Consider the following 17,575-nt stretch of genomic DNA (forward strand, 5'->3'; position numbering starts at 1 on the left):
TTTCTATGTTTCTATAATCAGAAAGTTCTATGACATCACAATGCAGGTGTAAAGAGCCTTAGCCTATAGGAAGAGGACATGCAAATATTAAGAGCCTTAGCCAATAGGGAGAGCAGGAGAGAGTGGCTGCTGCAGACACCAGAAAGTATTTCTTCACAGAGAGAGTGGTTGATCATTGGAACAAGCTTCCAGTGCAGGTGATCGAGGCAGACAGCGTGCCAGACTTTAAGAATAAATGGGATACCCATGTGGGATCCCTACGAGGGTCAAGATCAGGAAATTGGGTCATTAGGGCATAGACAGGGGGTGGGTAAGCAGAGTGGGCAGACTTGATGGGCTGTAGCCCTTTTCTGCCGTCATCTTCTATGATTCTATGATGGGTCATTTGGACTTTATCTGCCATCATGTTTCTATAATCAGAAAGTTCTATGACATCACAATGCAGGTGTAAAGAGCCTTAGCCTATAGGAAGAGGAGATGCAAATGTTAAGAGCCTTAGCCAATAGGGAGAGGAGGAGAGAGTGGCTGCTGCAGACACCAGAAAGTATTTCTTCACAGAGAGAGTGGTTGATCATTGGAACAAGCTTCCAGTGCAGGTGATGGAGGCAGACAGCGTGCCAGACTTTAAGAATAAATGGGATACCCATGTGGGATCCCTACGAGGGTCAAGATCAGGAAATTGGGTCATTAGGGCATAGACAGGGGGTGGGTAAGCAGAGTGGGCAGACTTGATGGGCTGTAGCCCTTTTCTGCCGTTATCTTCTATGTTTCTATGGTTTGAGAGACACTGATTTAAACATTTACAAGGCAGATCCAGAAGCATCGGTTAGTTAGTCAGTAAACACTCAGTGGCTCTGTTCAACATCAAAACAGATATTAAATATTTCCAGCTGCTCTTTTCAGCTTTCTTTTTATATCTCAGTCAGGTCCTATCAATTCAAATACTATCGTCCTACAACTGTTCTTTCATATTTGCCTCCAATTTCAACGTCTTCACACACCATCAAAAGTAATTGTGAGCAGACACTGGCCACTCTCTCTCTAATTTTCCTACTTTTTGGCACGTCAACATCTGGTTTCGATAGTGTCTCCTAGGGCTTCGACCTACAAGATGTTCCAGCCAAAGGCCTATCAGTTTCTTTAGGAAATGCTAGCCTTAATCTTTCCTTTTATTTGATTTCCTTACACATCCAGAGTGGGTGGGTGTGGGGGGGAGGGGAATATATTATTGTTTGCTATACTTAATTTATCTATATTATTGAAATTAAATATGCACTTCTACTTTATTAGTTATGGGGAGGAGGGGGGAGAAAATGATTGTTTTTGAATTACAGTATTTGTGTTTTTAAAGTGCGTTTTGTGAAATGTTTATGTTTAAATTCATTGTATTGCACTGTTAATATTTGAAAATTCTGGTGGGAATCTCTATGTTACACCTTAAATAGGGAACGTTGCATGGCCATACAACAGGAATTTTCTGGATGTTTGGGAGCCATTGGCTGAATTATGTAAGGAGGAATAAATGAGTTTTATTTCATGTAAACATACACATCCAGGGAGGGTGGGGGGAGGAAATGGAATTGGAATTTGATTTAGGGATTTCATGAATAGTTTCGTAAAGGTTTTATTTTAATTATATATCAGTTGGGAGGGTGGGGATAATATAATTGTACATTGAAGTCTTTAAGCTCCATTGTGCTTGTTTTGAATGATCCATATTTGTGAATCATTTGTTACACAATTGTAGTTGAAAACTTAATAAAGAAATTTTTAAAAAAAGAGAAACAAATTAATAAAGATTTATACAAAAAAAAATAAAAAATTTTGATCTGTAACCAAAATAGATTCTAGATTTTAAGGAGTAGACATTCAAAGCAATTTAACTGGTCAGGAGAGGCTCCTGGATGTTTAAATCACTTGGGCGGGGCTATCCAGGGATATTCAACTGCCACCGAATATCCCATGCCAAAACCAGGTAGTTTGTGGGTGGTTCGGGGTGGAGTTAGGGCAGAATGGGAGCTTAGTCAATTAGTGTACAGGTCATTGGTAAGGCCCCACTTGGAGTATTGTGTTCAGTTTTGGAGACCGTATCTAGCGAAAGACATAAGAAGACTTGAAGCGGTCCAGAGGAGGGCGACGAAAATGATAGGAGGCTTGCGCCAGAAGACGTATGAGGAGAGACTGGAAGCCCTGAATATGTATACCCTAGAGGAAAGGAGGGACAGGGGAGATATGATTCAGATGTTCAAATACTTAAAGGGTATTAACAGAACAAAATATTTTCCAGAGAAAGGAAAATGGTAAAAACAGAGGACATAATTTGAGGTTGAGGGGTGGTAGATTCAGGGGCAATGTTAGGAAATTCTACTTTATGGAGAGGGTAGTGGATGCCTGGAATGCGCTCCCGAGAGAGGTGGTAGAGAGGAAAACGGTGACTGAGTTCAAAGAAGCGTGGGATGAACACAGAGGATCTAGAATCAGAAAATAATATTAAATATTGAACTAAGGCCAGTACTGGGCATTCTTGCACGGTCTATGTCTGCATATGGCTGTTTGGTGGAGGATGGGCTGGGGAGGGATTTAATAGCTGGGAGGGTGTAGATGCGTTAGAGTAGGTTTTAACGGAGATTTCGGCAGTTGAAACCCAAGCACAGTACCGGGTAGAGCTTTGGATTCTTGCTCAGAAATAGCTAAGAAGAAAAAATTTTAAAAAATTTAAATTTAATCAGTTTGGGCAGACTGGATGGATCATTTGGGTCTTTATCTGCTGTCATCTACTATGTTACTATGTTAGTGGCAATTTTCAGTCTGCTAACCGGCTGAGCAACTGCATAAATTCAGAAAGTTAGGCCACAGCAAGCAATTTTGTGAGACAGACACTAGGGGCAGGAGCAAGTGGAGTTTGCTTCTGCCTCCATTGTCTCAACTGGACAACGAGAAGCTTTATATAGGCCCTGGAGGGCCTATCATGAGTGTGGGGGAGGAATGGATATGGACCTGGAAAAGTGCTGAGAGCGGGGGATCTTGCCTCATCAGAGTGGGAGGAAGGGGGATCAGAAAGGAGGTCTTTATCTTGTTCCAGGTGGGTAGGCAAGTAAGGTAGATTAGAGGGAGTCTTCATGGTCTTCCAGGGATGGGAGGGAGGGGGGACTGAATTGAAGTGGTCTTCATCTTCTTTGAAGAAGGTAGGATGGAAGGGGATTAGAATCATAAGAACAGCTTTACTTGGTCAGACCAATGGTCCATCAAGCCCAGTAGTTCATTCTCACAGTGGCCAATCCAGGTCACTAGTACCTGGCCAAAACTAAACTAAACTAAACTAAACCTTAAGTTTATATACCGCATCATCTCCACGGGAGTGGAGCTTGACACGGTTTACAAAGCTAAAAATATAGGAAGAGAGAGGAGGAAGATTTACAAGGGGGATATATATAGAGGGGTTGCAGGGCAGAGGCTGCGAATTATAGACCGTTGAGTCTCACATCAATAGTGTGCAAACTCATGGAAACACTAATTAAAAGCAAATTGGACACGATCTTGAATGAAGGGAATCTTCGGGATCCCAATCAGCATGGATTCACCAAGGGTAGGTCCTGCCAATCCAATCTCATCAGCTTCTTTGACTGGGTAACAAGAAAGTTGGACTTGGGAGAGTCTTTGGACATCGTGTACTTGGACTTCAGTAAAGCTTTTGACAGTGTCCCACACCGCAGGCTGCTAAGCAAGATGGAATTGATGGGGTTAGGAGAGACATTAACTTGCCGGGTCAATGATTGGCTGAGTGGCAGACTTCAGAGGGTGGTGGTTAATGGTACCCTCTCTAAAACATCGGAGGTGACCATTGAAGTGCCGCAGGGCTCAGTCCTGGGTCCACTCCTTTTCAACATATTCATAGGGGATCTGACTCAAGGGCTTCAAGGTAAAATAACACTATTCGCCAATGACGCCAAACTATGTAATATAGTAAGTGAATGCAGTTTACAGAATTATATGGTGCAGGACCTGCTTACATTGGAAAGTTGGTCCTCAACCTGGCAGCTAGGCTTCAATGCTAAGAAATGTAAGGTCATGCACCTCGGAAGCGGAAATCCATGCAGGACGTACTTCTTGAACGGAGAAACTTTAACTAGGACTTCAGCAGAACGAGATTTAGGAGTAATCATCAGTGCAGACATGAAAACTGCCAATCAAGTGGAGAAGGTTTCATCTAAGGCAAGGCAGATATTGGGTTGTATCAATAGAAGTTTCGTCAGCCGAAAGCCTGAAGTCATAATGCTGTTGTACAGGGCCATGGTGAGACCTCATCTGGAGTACTGTGTGCAATTCTGGAGGCCACATGACAGTAAAGATGTGCGCAGAATTGAATCAGTTCAGCGAACGGCCACCAGGATGATCTCGGGGCTCAAGGGTCTCTCGTATGAAGAGAGACTGAACAAATTGCAGGTCTACACTCTTGAGGAACGTAGGGAGAGGGGAGACATGATTGAAACATTTAAGTACCTCACGGGACGTGTCGAAGTAGAAGATGATATTTTCTTACTCAAGGGCCCCTCAGCCACAAGAGGGCACCCGCTCAAACTCAGGGGCGGAAAATTTCATGGTGACACCAGAAAGTATTTCTTGACAGAGAGAGTGGTTGATCATTGGAACAAGCTTCCAGTGCAGGTGATCGAGGCAGACAGCGTGCCAGACTTTAAGAATAAATGAGATACCCATGTGGGATCCCTACGAGGGTCAAGATAAGGAAATTGGGTCATTAGGGCATAGACAGGGGGTGGGTAAGCAGAGTGGGCAGACTTGATGGGCTGTAGCCCTTTTCTGCCGTCATCTTCTATGTTTCTATGTTTCTATAGACTTGTTTGTCCATACCGGGCTGTTGAGATTGCAGGAGAAGACTCGGATTGGTGTACAAAGCTCTATGATAGGCTTGCTGGATGACCCATTCAGGTTACTATCTAGTACGGAACTGTTTCATAAGTATTTTAGCTTGACTCATGAATTCACAGTCCATGGAATAAATGTGTCTAATGCTATCAACTATCCTGCTTCTCCAGATTTATCTTGAGGAATTAATTGAGTGTACTATTAGGAATTTCCTCTAGGGTTTTTTTTTTTTATTAAGTGAAGCATTCTGCCCTGTATCAATAGCATGGAATATTGCTACACCTTTGGTTAGATCCTATTTTCACCAAAAACATTTCACCGTCCTTGTACAATCCATCATCCTATCCAAACTCGATTACTGTAATGCCATTTATCTATGCCTAACAAAAAAAAGTCTTCGCAGACTCCAGCTTATCCAGAATACTGCAGCCAAGCTGATTTTTGCTAAACGCAAATTTGATCACGTCTCCCCACTACTTACCAATCTTCACTGGCTCCCAGTACTTTCCAGAATTCATTTCAAATGCTCCTGCCTGGCGTTCAAGATCATTCACGGCATCCTTCCGCCCCTAATCCCCCTATTCTTCCTCGCCCTGATGCCTGCTACCACCAGATCAGCCCACAGACATAAACTATCCGTCCCCTCTCTACATGGCATCCTCCAAGCAGGAAAACTGGGAAGATCCCTCCTCTCCAAAATCACGGTCCTTTGGAACGATCTCACTATCCCGCTGCGGAACCTGGGCTCCCTCCAACTATTCCGAAAACAACTGAAAACCTGGCTTTTCTCTAACATATAACATCTCTTCCTATGTTCTTACATGAGCCAAGTATAGGACAATTAAGCCATTGTAACATCAGTGATGAGGTTGGCTCTGAGGCACTGTGGAATGAGGCATTATGACATCACAATCTCAGCTCTGGAATATTGCTCTCATTGGGGTTCCGGAATCTTGCTATTCTTTGAGATGCTGGAATATTGCTACTCCTTGGGTTTTGGCCAGGTACTATTGACCTGGATTGGCCACCGTGAGAACTTGCTAATGGGCTTGATGGACCTTTGGTCTGACCCAGTAACGCTATTCTTATGTTCATATGGCCATCCCTATTGTAGAGTGAGCACAAGACATGCTATTTCTGATGACTGAAGAAGGGGTCTTAGTCATCTTCAAGGTTAATACACACCATCAGATTCATGAGCCAGTAAGAGCCAACTAGTATGGTGCTAACCCAGTGGCATGGTAAGTGGGGTGCAAGGTGCAGATTGCCCCAGGCGCTGTCGGTGGGGGCTCTGGCACCTCTCTGCCCCGACCTGCCACACCACGCCACTCTCGCACCATCCCTCCCCCACCTGGAAAAGTGCTGGGAGGGCGGGGATCTTGCCTCATCAGAGTGGGAGGAAGGAGGATCAGAAAGGAGGTCTTTATTTTGTGCCAAGTGGGTAGGGACGGAAGGTAGATTGGTCTTCCAGGGATGGAAGGGAGGGAGGACTGATTTGAAGTGGTCTTCATCTTCTTTGAAGGAGGTAGGATGGAAGGGGAATAGAATCATAAGAATAGCCTTATTGAACATATTGAAACCCGTATCTCCATCTTATCTTCGCTATCGCAAGCGGTTTCTGCCTTTTGCTCGCCCCAGCCTGGTTCCCCTCTGAATCACTTCCGTGTCACAGGGCCAGGAAGTGACGTCAGCAGGAAATCCAATGCCGGCGCGAGAAGCATGCTGCAGAAGCCACTCATGCCGGCGAAGTTTATGAAGTACGGGAGGGAGGGCGCAAGTGTGGCATGGGGGGGGGGGCGTGGAAGGAGGGGGTGCAGGGGGAGTATCATTGTCCAGGGCACCTCCTATCTTTACTAAGCCATTGCATTAACCACAATTCTATAAATGGCACACTATATAGAATCACGCTTAATGCTTCCTATGCAGCTTTAGGCATCTTAATTTTAAGCGTACCCTATTTATGCCAGGGTCTTTTTGGCCTAAATATGTGTACCTAAGTTAGGTACCGAAGTCCAAAAAAGATGCCTACGTGCAAAACATGCCCTTGATCTATCCCCTAACCATGCCTAGTTTGTGGTAGGCACCTAACATCCAAAGTTAAATTAACGTCAATTGTGAGGTGCTAATTGTCAGTTATCATGCTGATTCGCTAAGGACACGGATCAGATCTGTGTCCAGGGGGCTGATTCACAAATCGCCCTCATGCAAATGAGAGCGATTGGCAGTGGCATACCTAGCATATGTGACACCTGGGGCCCATCATTTTTTGGCACCCCCCATCTGTACAAAAAACATGATTTTTAGTAACAAGCCACATGTCACACATGAGCACCTAGGAAAAGGCAGCATCTTACATACTGCAGTGAACAGTACAACATCAATACACCCATTGTAAAACTAAACAAGCCAGACAAGTACAGATCAATCCTACATAGTCAATCCTAACAGAAAACCATGCACTGTCACCTCAGTAACAACCATACAAAAATAGACAAATACCCCCCTCCCTTTTTACTAAAGCACAATAGCAGTTTTTAGCGCATGACCGGGGCTGCTTTCGATGCTCATAGGCTCCCTGCGCTAAAAACCGCTATTGTGGTTTAGTAAAAGGGGGGCCATAGTGCAAAATAAAGAGAGCAGATATAAATTCAGACACATTTTGATCACTAAATTTAAAATAAAATCATTTTTTCTACCTTGTTGTCTGGTGATTTCATGAGTCTCTGGTTGCACTTTCTTCTTCTGACTGTGCATCCAATCTTTCTTCCCCCCTTTCCTTCCTCCCTCCCGTGGTCTGACATCTTTTTCCTTTCCTCCCTCCCTCCCCTGGTCTGGCATCTCTATCAGCCCCTTCCCTTGCTTCCCTTGGATGTCTGGCATCTTTTCTCCCCATCCCCGCGTTCCAGCATCTCTCTTACCCTCCCCATGCTATTCCTCTTCCCCCCCCCCCCCCCGGCAGGATCCGGTGCTTGCTCATTTTTCTTCCCAGCAGCACTGCTGCAACTCTTCAGGCCACCGGCAGCATGAATGAAGTAAACATGCTGCCTTCAGTGACCCAGTTCTGGCCTCCTTTTTTTTTTCAGTGACACCTTCTAAAGCCGCCGCCACCCCAAGCTCGTCTTCCCTGTGTCAGGCCGACCAGCCTTCCTCTCCCCGACGTCAATTCTGCCGTCGGAGAGGAAGTTCCGCCCAGCTAGGCAGTGATTGGCTGGCCCAAACTTCCTCTCCGACGGCAGAATTGACGTCGGGGAGAGGAAGGCTGATTGGCCCGGTACAGTTTTCCGGACCTGGCCGGCTGTGCATCCCCCCCCTAAGGCTGCACCTGGGGCGGACTTCCCCCCCCACCCCCCCCTTAGTACGCCACTGGCGATTGGAATCACGCCCCCAACCGACTGCCGGTATCGCTCTCTAACGATCCCCACGCATGCGCAGGCCCTCCATGCCCTGCAGAGCAGCAAAAAATCATTTTAAAAAAAACAAAAAAAAACCCTTTTTCGCGAGCCGGTGGTTTTAACCTGCTTTTAAACCTGCGGGTTAAAACCACGGGCTCGTACTGCGGGGAAGGGCAGGAGAGTCGCTGTGGCAGCAGAGATTTGGGGCCAGAGCAGGAGATCGGGGCAGACAGGAGCAGGAGATCGGGACAGAGAGGAGCAGGAGATCAGGGCAGACAGGAGCAGGAGATCGGGACAGAGAGGAGCAGGAGATCGAGGCAGACAGGAGCAGGAGATCGGGGCAGACAGGAGCAGGAGATCGGGACAGAGAGCAGGGTGGCCAGAGCAGGAGAATTGGGCCAGAGCAGGAGAATTGGGACAGAGCAGGAGAATTGAGACAGAGAGCATGGTTTTTACACAAGCGACTGGTCCTGAGCAGTCGCTTGTTTTTGGATCGGCCAGCCCAGTCACTGTACCTGCTTTCTGTTAGTGAATCGCGGCCCTTCCTACTTTGCATGCCGCTTCACCTCATTTGCATGCACAGATCGGAATCGGATCGGCCATGAGGTTAGTGAATCGGGTTGGAGGGAAATCGGGTCGCAAAGGGGTCGCAAACCGATCGGCACACGATCGGTTTGCTTAGTGAATCTAGCCCTAACTCTATTAAACGAGTGTTTGGTGCCTACATCGACTAGGCCCGCCAATATGGACTACATAGAATCTGGAGGTAAGTGAACTGGTGCCTTTGACGTGTAAAGTTTCCGGCCCCTCTTAAGCTTAAGATCCAGACCACACCCAAAGTCCACTTTGACCGTGTTGAACTTCAATTTGAACTCCTACCCAATTGTCTTAGCCCTTTTATGTCACATTTTCTAAAACCATTGTAGTTCAACATCTTACCAACGTATTCCGTATGTCCACCCTTGCCTATCTACTTTTATATGAGAGGGTGCTGAAAAGTTCTCAGCCCAATCAACCAACTTCCTAAACTAATGAGTTTTATCTTATTTCATTAAGTGCCAATTTGTAGAAATGAAATTCTATGTTCCGACATTGTTTCAGATCATTGATTGCACCATATCCACATCATTCCCTTCTGGGTTGGCTGAGGACTTTTCAGCAGCCCCTCATACTGTGAAGACTTTCCGTCTCTGGTAACCAGAGCTGAGATTGTGATGTCATAATGCCTCATTCCACCAATAACAGCCAACCTCATCAGTGATGTCACAATGGCTTGATTGTCCTATGCTCGGCTCACTGTTATTGCATAGGAGGGGGGGTGCTGAAAAGTTCTCAGCCCAACCAAGAGAATGACGCAGATATGATTCAATCAATGATCTGAAACAATGTAAAAAAAAAAAAAAACACACCAGAATTTTGTTTCGGCAAATTGACTTAACGAAATAACATTCTTTTCAGCTACAGTGGCACAATAACGCTCAGAATTTAGAAAGTTGGTTGGTTGGGCTTAGACCTTTTCAACACCCCCTCGTAAAATTATACCCGAGTAGGTGCCTACACTTCCCCCTCCCCATTCGCGGTTTCGGTAATCACAATTTCACATAGTCGCGATTTTTGGGGGAGGGGAAAAAAGAAAAAAAAAAAACCCATCGTTAAGTCTTCCCCCCGGCATCCCGGCCTTACCTGGTGGTCTAGCGGGCTTTCGGGGCAGGAGCGATCTTCCTACGCTCCTGCCCCGTGCAGATCGCCATTAGGAAATAGCTGTAGGGAGTTCCCGTCGTAGTCTCGAGAGACTAAAGAACTCACAGCAGCCATTTCCTCATGGCTATCTGCACGGGGCAGGAGCGTAGGAAGATCGCTCCTGCCCCGAAAGCCTGCTAGACCACCAGGTAAGGCCGGGAAGGCGGGAGGGAGGCGGGGGTGGGTCAGAGCCGGATATTTACGGTTTTTCGCCATTCGCGGTCCGGCTCTGCCCCTATCCCCCGCGAATCCGGAGGGAGAAGTGTATTTGGTTTCTTAACTTTCGGTTCTTATTATAAAATCAACCTCAAAAATCTTAGAAAAGTGTCATAAATGATAAAATTATAAACATGTAATCAAAGAAATATATCTAGGTTTACCTCATAGAATAGCTGATCCACAATATATCGACAGTGTATAACCAAGGGCAAAAGAAAAAAAATATATTAATCTTTACCATTAGTTCTCAACTCCCTTCTAAGGGCTCCTTTTATGAAGTCGTGTTAGCGGCTTTATCACAAGCACCTTTTTAGTGTGCGCTAACCCCCGCGCTAGCCGAAAAGTACCACCTGCTCAAGAGAAGGCGGTAGCGGCCTGCGCGGCCGGCAAATTAGCATGCGCTATTACGTGCGTTAAAACGCTAACGCGGCTTCGTAAACGGAGCCCGAAGTTATGCTGTGGCCCTGCTACCATTCTTGAATGAAGACTGAATGAACTCTCCAAAATCTAGAAAGACCTCTACATCACTTTGCATCATTCAAGTTCATCCTATGGCAGCTGTTGCCTCTTCCGCCACCCAGTGAAACCAGCTGTGACGGACGGAAATCTCATATACAGATCTTTTACACCACAAAATCTATTAATTTGTTGTCATCTAACTAACTCCCCTATGAACAGAATACCAGAAACATGTTCATTATTACCAGTCAATTAAAACGACTATGGCTTGGGTTTTTGTTCCAAAATATATGAGACAACGCCAAGCTCTCCGCTGCATTGTAGAGACACGATGCCATAAAATAGACTTGCTATGTAATCGCCCCCTCAGGTCATTTGTTTTAAACAGGGAACTGAATGCATTAAGTACGGAGCATCGTTGGAAAATGCAACCAGGTTTGCAGTAAAAGTGAACAGGTGCTGGCAATTTGGCTAATCAACCACTATCGGAATCTTTTCTGAGTTGATTCACTTAAAATGCATGCCAATAGCATCTCAGACATCCCAAATCATGCAATTATCCATGTATCTGCCAAATCACATGCTACTGATTACTAGCATATGACAGTAATATGGCAAGTTCCATTGCTAATTTAAAACTTATGGGTTGGAGAGGTCCCATCATAAATATTGTCATGACATCAGAAATGTATTTTATTATTCTAAGAACAGCCTCGATAATTAATATAAAGAAAACATTCTTTCCCCAAAAATACCTAATTGCTAGGATTAGAGGAATTGCACTTGTTTTAAATTCTCAGCAAGTTTCATTTTCTCACACACATGGATAGCTGAAGGATATCCTGAGAAAACCCTAATGTCGTGAAAAGGACAGCGGTCCTAGAACTTGGAAAATCGTGCGAAATACCAGATGAGAACTTCCAAGACTGAAATGTAGACGTTCAGAAGGCAGGTCAAGAAGCCTCTATAACTATTTCTATAAACAGTCGTAAGAGAGAGGGGATGTAACGAGTGGCCGCATTCCTTGTTATAAGGTCAATCACTTGACACGGCAATAACCAGAATCATGCAATGTTCCTCCTCCGTTGTCCAGATCTTCCATATAAAAAGGTCAACCGCTTCACACAATAACCAGAATCATGCAAAGTTCCACCTCCATTGTCCAGATCTTCCATATAAAAAGGTCAACGCTTCACACAATAACCAGAATCATGCAATGTTCCACCTCCATTGTCCAGATCTTCCATATAAAAAGGTCAACCGCTTCACACAATAACCAGAATCATGCAATGTTCCACCTCCATTGTCCAGATCTTCCATATAAAAAGGTCAACCGCTTCACACAATAACCAGAATCATGCAATGTTCCACCACCATTGTCCAGATCTTCCATATAAAAAGGTCAACCGCTTCACACAATAACCAGAATCATGCAATGTTCCACCACCATTGTCCAGATCTTCCATATAAAAAGGTCAATCGCTTCACACAATAACCAGAATCATGCAATGTTCCACCTCCATTGTCCAGAGCTTCCATATAAAAAGGTCAACCGCTTCACACAATAACCAGAATCATGCAATGTTCCACCACCATTGTCCAGATCTTCCATATAAAAAGGTCAACCGCTTCACACAATAACCAGAATCATGCAATGTTCCACTCCATTGTCCAGATCTTCCATATAAAAAGGTCAACCGCTTCACACAATAACCAGAATCATGCAATGTTCCACCTCCATTGTCCAGATCTTCCATATAAAAAGGTCAACCGCTTCACACAATAACCAGAATCATGCAATGTTCCACCTCCATTGTCCAGATCTTCCATATAAAAAGGTCAACTGCTTCACACAATAACCAGAATCATGCTACATAGCTATTTTACCTCCCCACCTCTTTTACGAATGAATAGCATGGGTTTTAGTGCTGGCAGTGGCGGTAACTGCTCCGACGCTCTTAGGAATTCTATAAGCGTCGGTGCAGTTACCGCCACTGCCGGCGCTAAAACCCGCGCTATGCATTCATAAAAGAATTCATAAAAGAGGGGGGTTAATGTTCTAGCTCCATTGTCCAAGTCTCTCATGCCTTGTTCCTTCTAAAGCTGAGTCCTCCTCCTACAGTCCTGTCACTGGGGGGCGCTATTTTACTATCACATTTTCAAAAGTGAGAGACAGGCAATCTGTGCAGGACTCCAGGGAAATCTCTAGCCACAGAAAAAGCGCCGCCTCCCACTGGCAGCAAAACAATTGGAGGACTCCTGTGTAGCTTAGAGGGAGCCGTGGTTTCATGTGCTCTTTCATGCTAGTTGCTATTGTATTAATAAATGAAGCCAAAATGCCTGCATTGAAAATTTGTGCTATTTATAAGGGGGAAAAACACTTCACGCTTTTTCTCATTCTCTCCCCACCAGAAGCTACCTCCTGCCAGGATGTGTTGCAAAGTAATAATTTCCCAGGAACTGAATGGCGGGAGCTCTGGAAACAGCAAATGTATTTCTCATCCTATAAAGCAAAACTGAGGAGCATATATGGCTGGTAAACAGGTCTCTTTTTATTTTATTCTCTTTCTTCTCACGTAGGCTGAAGAGAGAAAAAGACCCTAATGATCTAAACATGGCGTGTTAGAAGGGATGTAATGAGCTAACAGACAAAAGTGTTTAAATATAATTTACTATTCATATTTGCTAATATAGCAAAACCATTCCTGTTCACATTTCCAGTCCCTTCAATAAATGGTGCCTTTGGTGGCGGCTGCTTAAAAAACAGATGCCGATAGCATGTCCATCAGTCAATGGCAACATTTAGAACTGCGGCTTCGTGAAAGGGCTATTTATTTAAAAAAATTTATATAGTCCGCATATCCAATGATTCTATGCGGATTACAAAATGACATACATAATAAAATTACAAAAACAAAAAAAAACATGGCAAACACAATAACCACATCAACACAACACCACATCACACTTTTCAGCAAACTACGAAACCACCATCTGTCCCGCAGATAGTTTACATACAATAAGGAAAAAAAAACCCAGCCTCTTGAAGGCTCAAAAGAGTGCACAAACAGCACAGTCTTCTGAGCGGTTGCTGTGTACGTGTCGCCATTCGGATTTATTACAAGTCTACATTTCCAGTCGTTAAGGATTTATGAGAATCGTTCAGAGAATCATTCAGAATACTGCCGTCCATCTCATCTATGGCCTCAAAAAGTCAGATCATGTAAGCCCGTTCAACAGAAAACTTCACTGGTTGCCAATGGAGGCAAGGGTCATCTTCAAGTTCGCCTGCCTTTGCTTCAAAACCTTAATGGGCTCATCCCCAATTTGCCTGTCGCATCATTTTGTGTTCCCAGGCACCACTTGCACACATAGTGCCTGCCTATTTGCCTTCCCTTCCTTGAAGGGTTGTGTCTACAAGAGATTCCTTGATAGAACACTGTCGTTCCAAGCTGGCAAATGGAATAAATGTCTAACCATCCTCATTACAAGTGCTCCCTCCTACCAATTCTTCAGGAAATCAGTTAAAACCTATCTCTTTGATAAATTTCTCTGACTCCATCCCACCTCGCTATATCACTGAATTACCAGCTGTATCCCTGATGTATTTCCGGTTATACCTATCTTCTCTCGGCGTACTAATGTAATCGAACTTTGTTACCAATGTTCTTGACAATATTATCTGTAAGATCGCTGTATATGTACAGTCTCTTCCTCTGTAAACTGCTCTGAACTACTTGTGATATTGCGGTATACAAATAAAATTATTATTATTATTATTTAGTTCTGACACAATATTGGTATGTGACACCAGAATAGCATTTAGAATCCTGATGCAGGCCTTAGGGGCCGAAACACAAATTGTGTCAAGTCTTTTCTAAAGTCATCCATTGGCTTCCATAATAAAGGCAATTGAACTTAACTCTTGCCATCCAGTTTGTTTGTCTCCTAACTTAATTAGTTTACTGATTTCAATTGTGAGCTTTAATAAGCTCATAATTGAAAAAAAATAAAACTTAATTGGGTGCTAGGCACTTATCTTCATAGGCACGATTCTGCATAAGATAGGTGCCTTACTTATGGCGCTTAACTCCAAAGTAGGTGTGTTTAGGAGCGGAGGACTTAGGCGCCATTAGGCACAATTCTCTAAAGCAGTGTTCTTCAACCACCGGTCCATGGACCGGTACCGGTCCACAGAAATTTCCTGCCGGTCCACAGGGCCAGCACATGCATCAGGCCCAAAACAGTGTTCTTCAACAGCCAGTCTACGGTGCGATCGATGCGGCATTATCTTCGAGCCACCTCCCTCTTCCTCACTGATTCAGTGCACAAAGCACCTACGCGCGTCCTGCGCCTGAACCGGAAGCCTTCTCTCTGACGTTGCAACGTCAGAGAGAAGGCTTCCAGATGAGGCATGGGACGCGCAATTAGCTGCTGCCCACAGCTTTGGGCACTGCATCACTGAGGAAGAGGGAGCTGGCCTGAAGATAACACCAGGGGCGGCATAAAATGGCCAGGCAGGAGCAGGCCAGAAGTTAAGGCATAGCATGGAGGGAGGGAGACAGCAAAGGTAGGGGGGAATGATATTTTGAATTTAGTGATTGAATTATGTAATTTTTGAGAATTTACACCTGCTGTCAGTGTGCTTTGTGTAGTTTAATTTTGTGGTTAACCATTATGTGTTGTTAATAAGATTATATTGTGTATCTGTGAAAAATGAATGGAAAAAATAGTGTTACAATTAGTACTATTATGGGGGCGGGGTCTGGGGTGGAGATTGGGTAGAAATGGGCGGGGTCTGGCCCACGACTTAGCCCAGTGTTCTTCAACCACCGGTCCACGAACCGATGCTGTTCCACAGAATAATTCTTTTATTTCTGCCGATCCATGGGTGTAAAAAAGTTGAAAAACACTGCTCTAAAGTACTTAGGCACCTATAATGTAGGCTTTTAAAACTTTGGCCTACATTATAGGCACAGCACAATTCTGTAATGGGCGCCTAAGTGTGACCAACATAAAACAGGTGCCTAAGTTTAGGCGCCTAGCTTTTTAGACGCCCAATTACAGAATCTGTTCCTAAATGCTCTAACACTCATGGGAGATCTATGAGTATTGGAGCAGCACCAGAGCATTTAGGCCCAGATTCTCTAAACGGCAGTGTTTGGTTTTGGGTTTTTTTAGGTTGCATGAGCCCATTTAAACGATGGTTTTCACTGATTTTCAGGCCTAAAAAAAATTGGTGCCCGAACAGGGCCTCTGTAAGGACATTCCACTGTGGGCATGGCTAATACCGGATGTGGCGTTAGGCAGCGTTCAATGCCTGGGCAGGCGTGATTCGCATCCAAGGTACAGCTGGAACTGTAGGCCTGGAAATCCCTTGCCTACTTTTCCGGTGCTTACCTTTGCTGGAGGTGCGATTCTCTAATCGTCACTGTCATGTGATTGGCATGCGAACAGCAGCCACTTTTAAGGCGGCTACCAACGGCGCCAGATATAGAATCCAGGCCTTAGTGCTTAGTAAAAGGGGTGGGCGTGGGGTAAGTGATCAATATGTATGTTGCTTCTAGCAGTGTTTTCCATGGGTCCAATATTCAGCTGGAAGTGATCAGTCACTGCTGGCATTAAGCTTGGAAATTCAATGCCAGGTTATGTCCAGGCTTTGACACTGAATTTCTGGATATATGGAGCCGGCTAACAAATAACCAATTGTACATGCAATATTCAGTGCTCAACTGGTTATGAGTGTTCATATAAAACACGATCGACCAGTATATCACAAAAGCAACACGAGTCGATCATGCTGCCTTTGCGAACTTCTTCTTCCTGCCTCCCAAGCCAGGCCAGGCGCGTATAAGCGCCGGACCCACAAGCCTTCACCTCCTACATCAATTCTGGGCTAGCCAATCGTTGCCTGGCTGGCCTGGAACTTCCTCTCCGATGTCAGAATTGACGTCAGAGGTGAAGGCTTGTGGGTCCAGCGCTTGTACGCGCCAGGCCTGGCTCGGGGAAGCAGGGAGATATCGCTGTGGTGGCTTTCGTGGGGGGGGGCAGGGAGAGAGAGAAAGAAAGAGAGATAGAAAGAAAAGGGGGGAGGGCGCAGAAAGAAAGAAAGAAATATTGGATTTATAGTCAGAAGAAGGAAGTGCAACCAGAGAGTCATAAAATCACCAGGAAAAATGATTTTATTTTCAATTTAGTGATCAAAATGTGCCGTTTTGAGAATTTATATCTGCTGTCAATATTTTGCACTATGGTCCCCTTTTACTAAACCGCGATAGTGGTTTTTAGCGTAGGGAGCCTATGAGCGTCGGCCGCTGCGAGGGGCATTAAGCGCAGCTCCCTGCGCTAAAAACTGCTATCAAGGTTTAGTAAAAGGGGAGGGGGTATATTTGTCTTTTTGTATACTTGTTACTGAGGTGACATTGCATATTTCAAAGTCATCTGCCTTGACCTTTTTGACCCCCCCCCCCCCGAATACAAATGATAATTAACATTTTCTCTGCGTACAGTGTGCTTTGTGTTTTTTAAAATTTTATTATTGGTAGATCATCTTGACTTGGTCACTTTAAAAGTCGCTCGCAAACCAAAAAAGTGTGGGCACCCCTGATATAAAGGATTGACTTTTATGTAGTCTAATTTATGCAGCTAACCTGACCGAACATCGGTATTTAACTAGCCAAGAGCCAGTTTTCAGTTCAGCACTAACCAGTTCTTTTCAACTATCATTAAGCCCGTTACATTAATGGGTGCTAGAATATATGCATGTCTGTCTTTCTGTCTCTCTCCCTCCCACTCTCTCTCTCCCTGGCCCCCTTTTTCTGTCTTTCTGTCTCTCTCCCTCCCACTCTCTCTCTCCCTGGCCCCCTTTCTCTGTCTTTCTG

General features: G+C 44.7%; 1 long non-coding RNA gene across 1 annotated transcript in view; it reads right to left on the minus strand.

Annotated features, from left to right (window-relative positions):
* Positions 1-17,575, minus strand: part of LOC117365980 — a 387,390-nt gene that overhangs the window by 339,009 nt on the left and 30,806 nt on the right. The window lies entirely within an intron of this gene.

Source organism: Geotrypetes seraphini, chromosome 8 (genome assembly GCF_902459505.1).
Source record: "Geotrypetes seraphini chromosome 8, aGeoSer1.1, whole genome shotgun sequence".
NCBI lineage: Eukaryota > Metazoa > Chordata > Amphibia > Gymnophiona > Dermophiidae > Geotrypetes > Geotrypetes seraphini.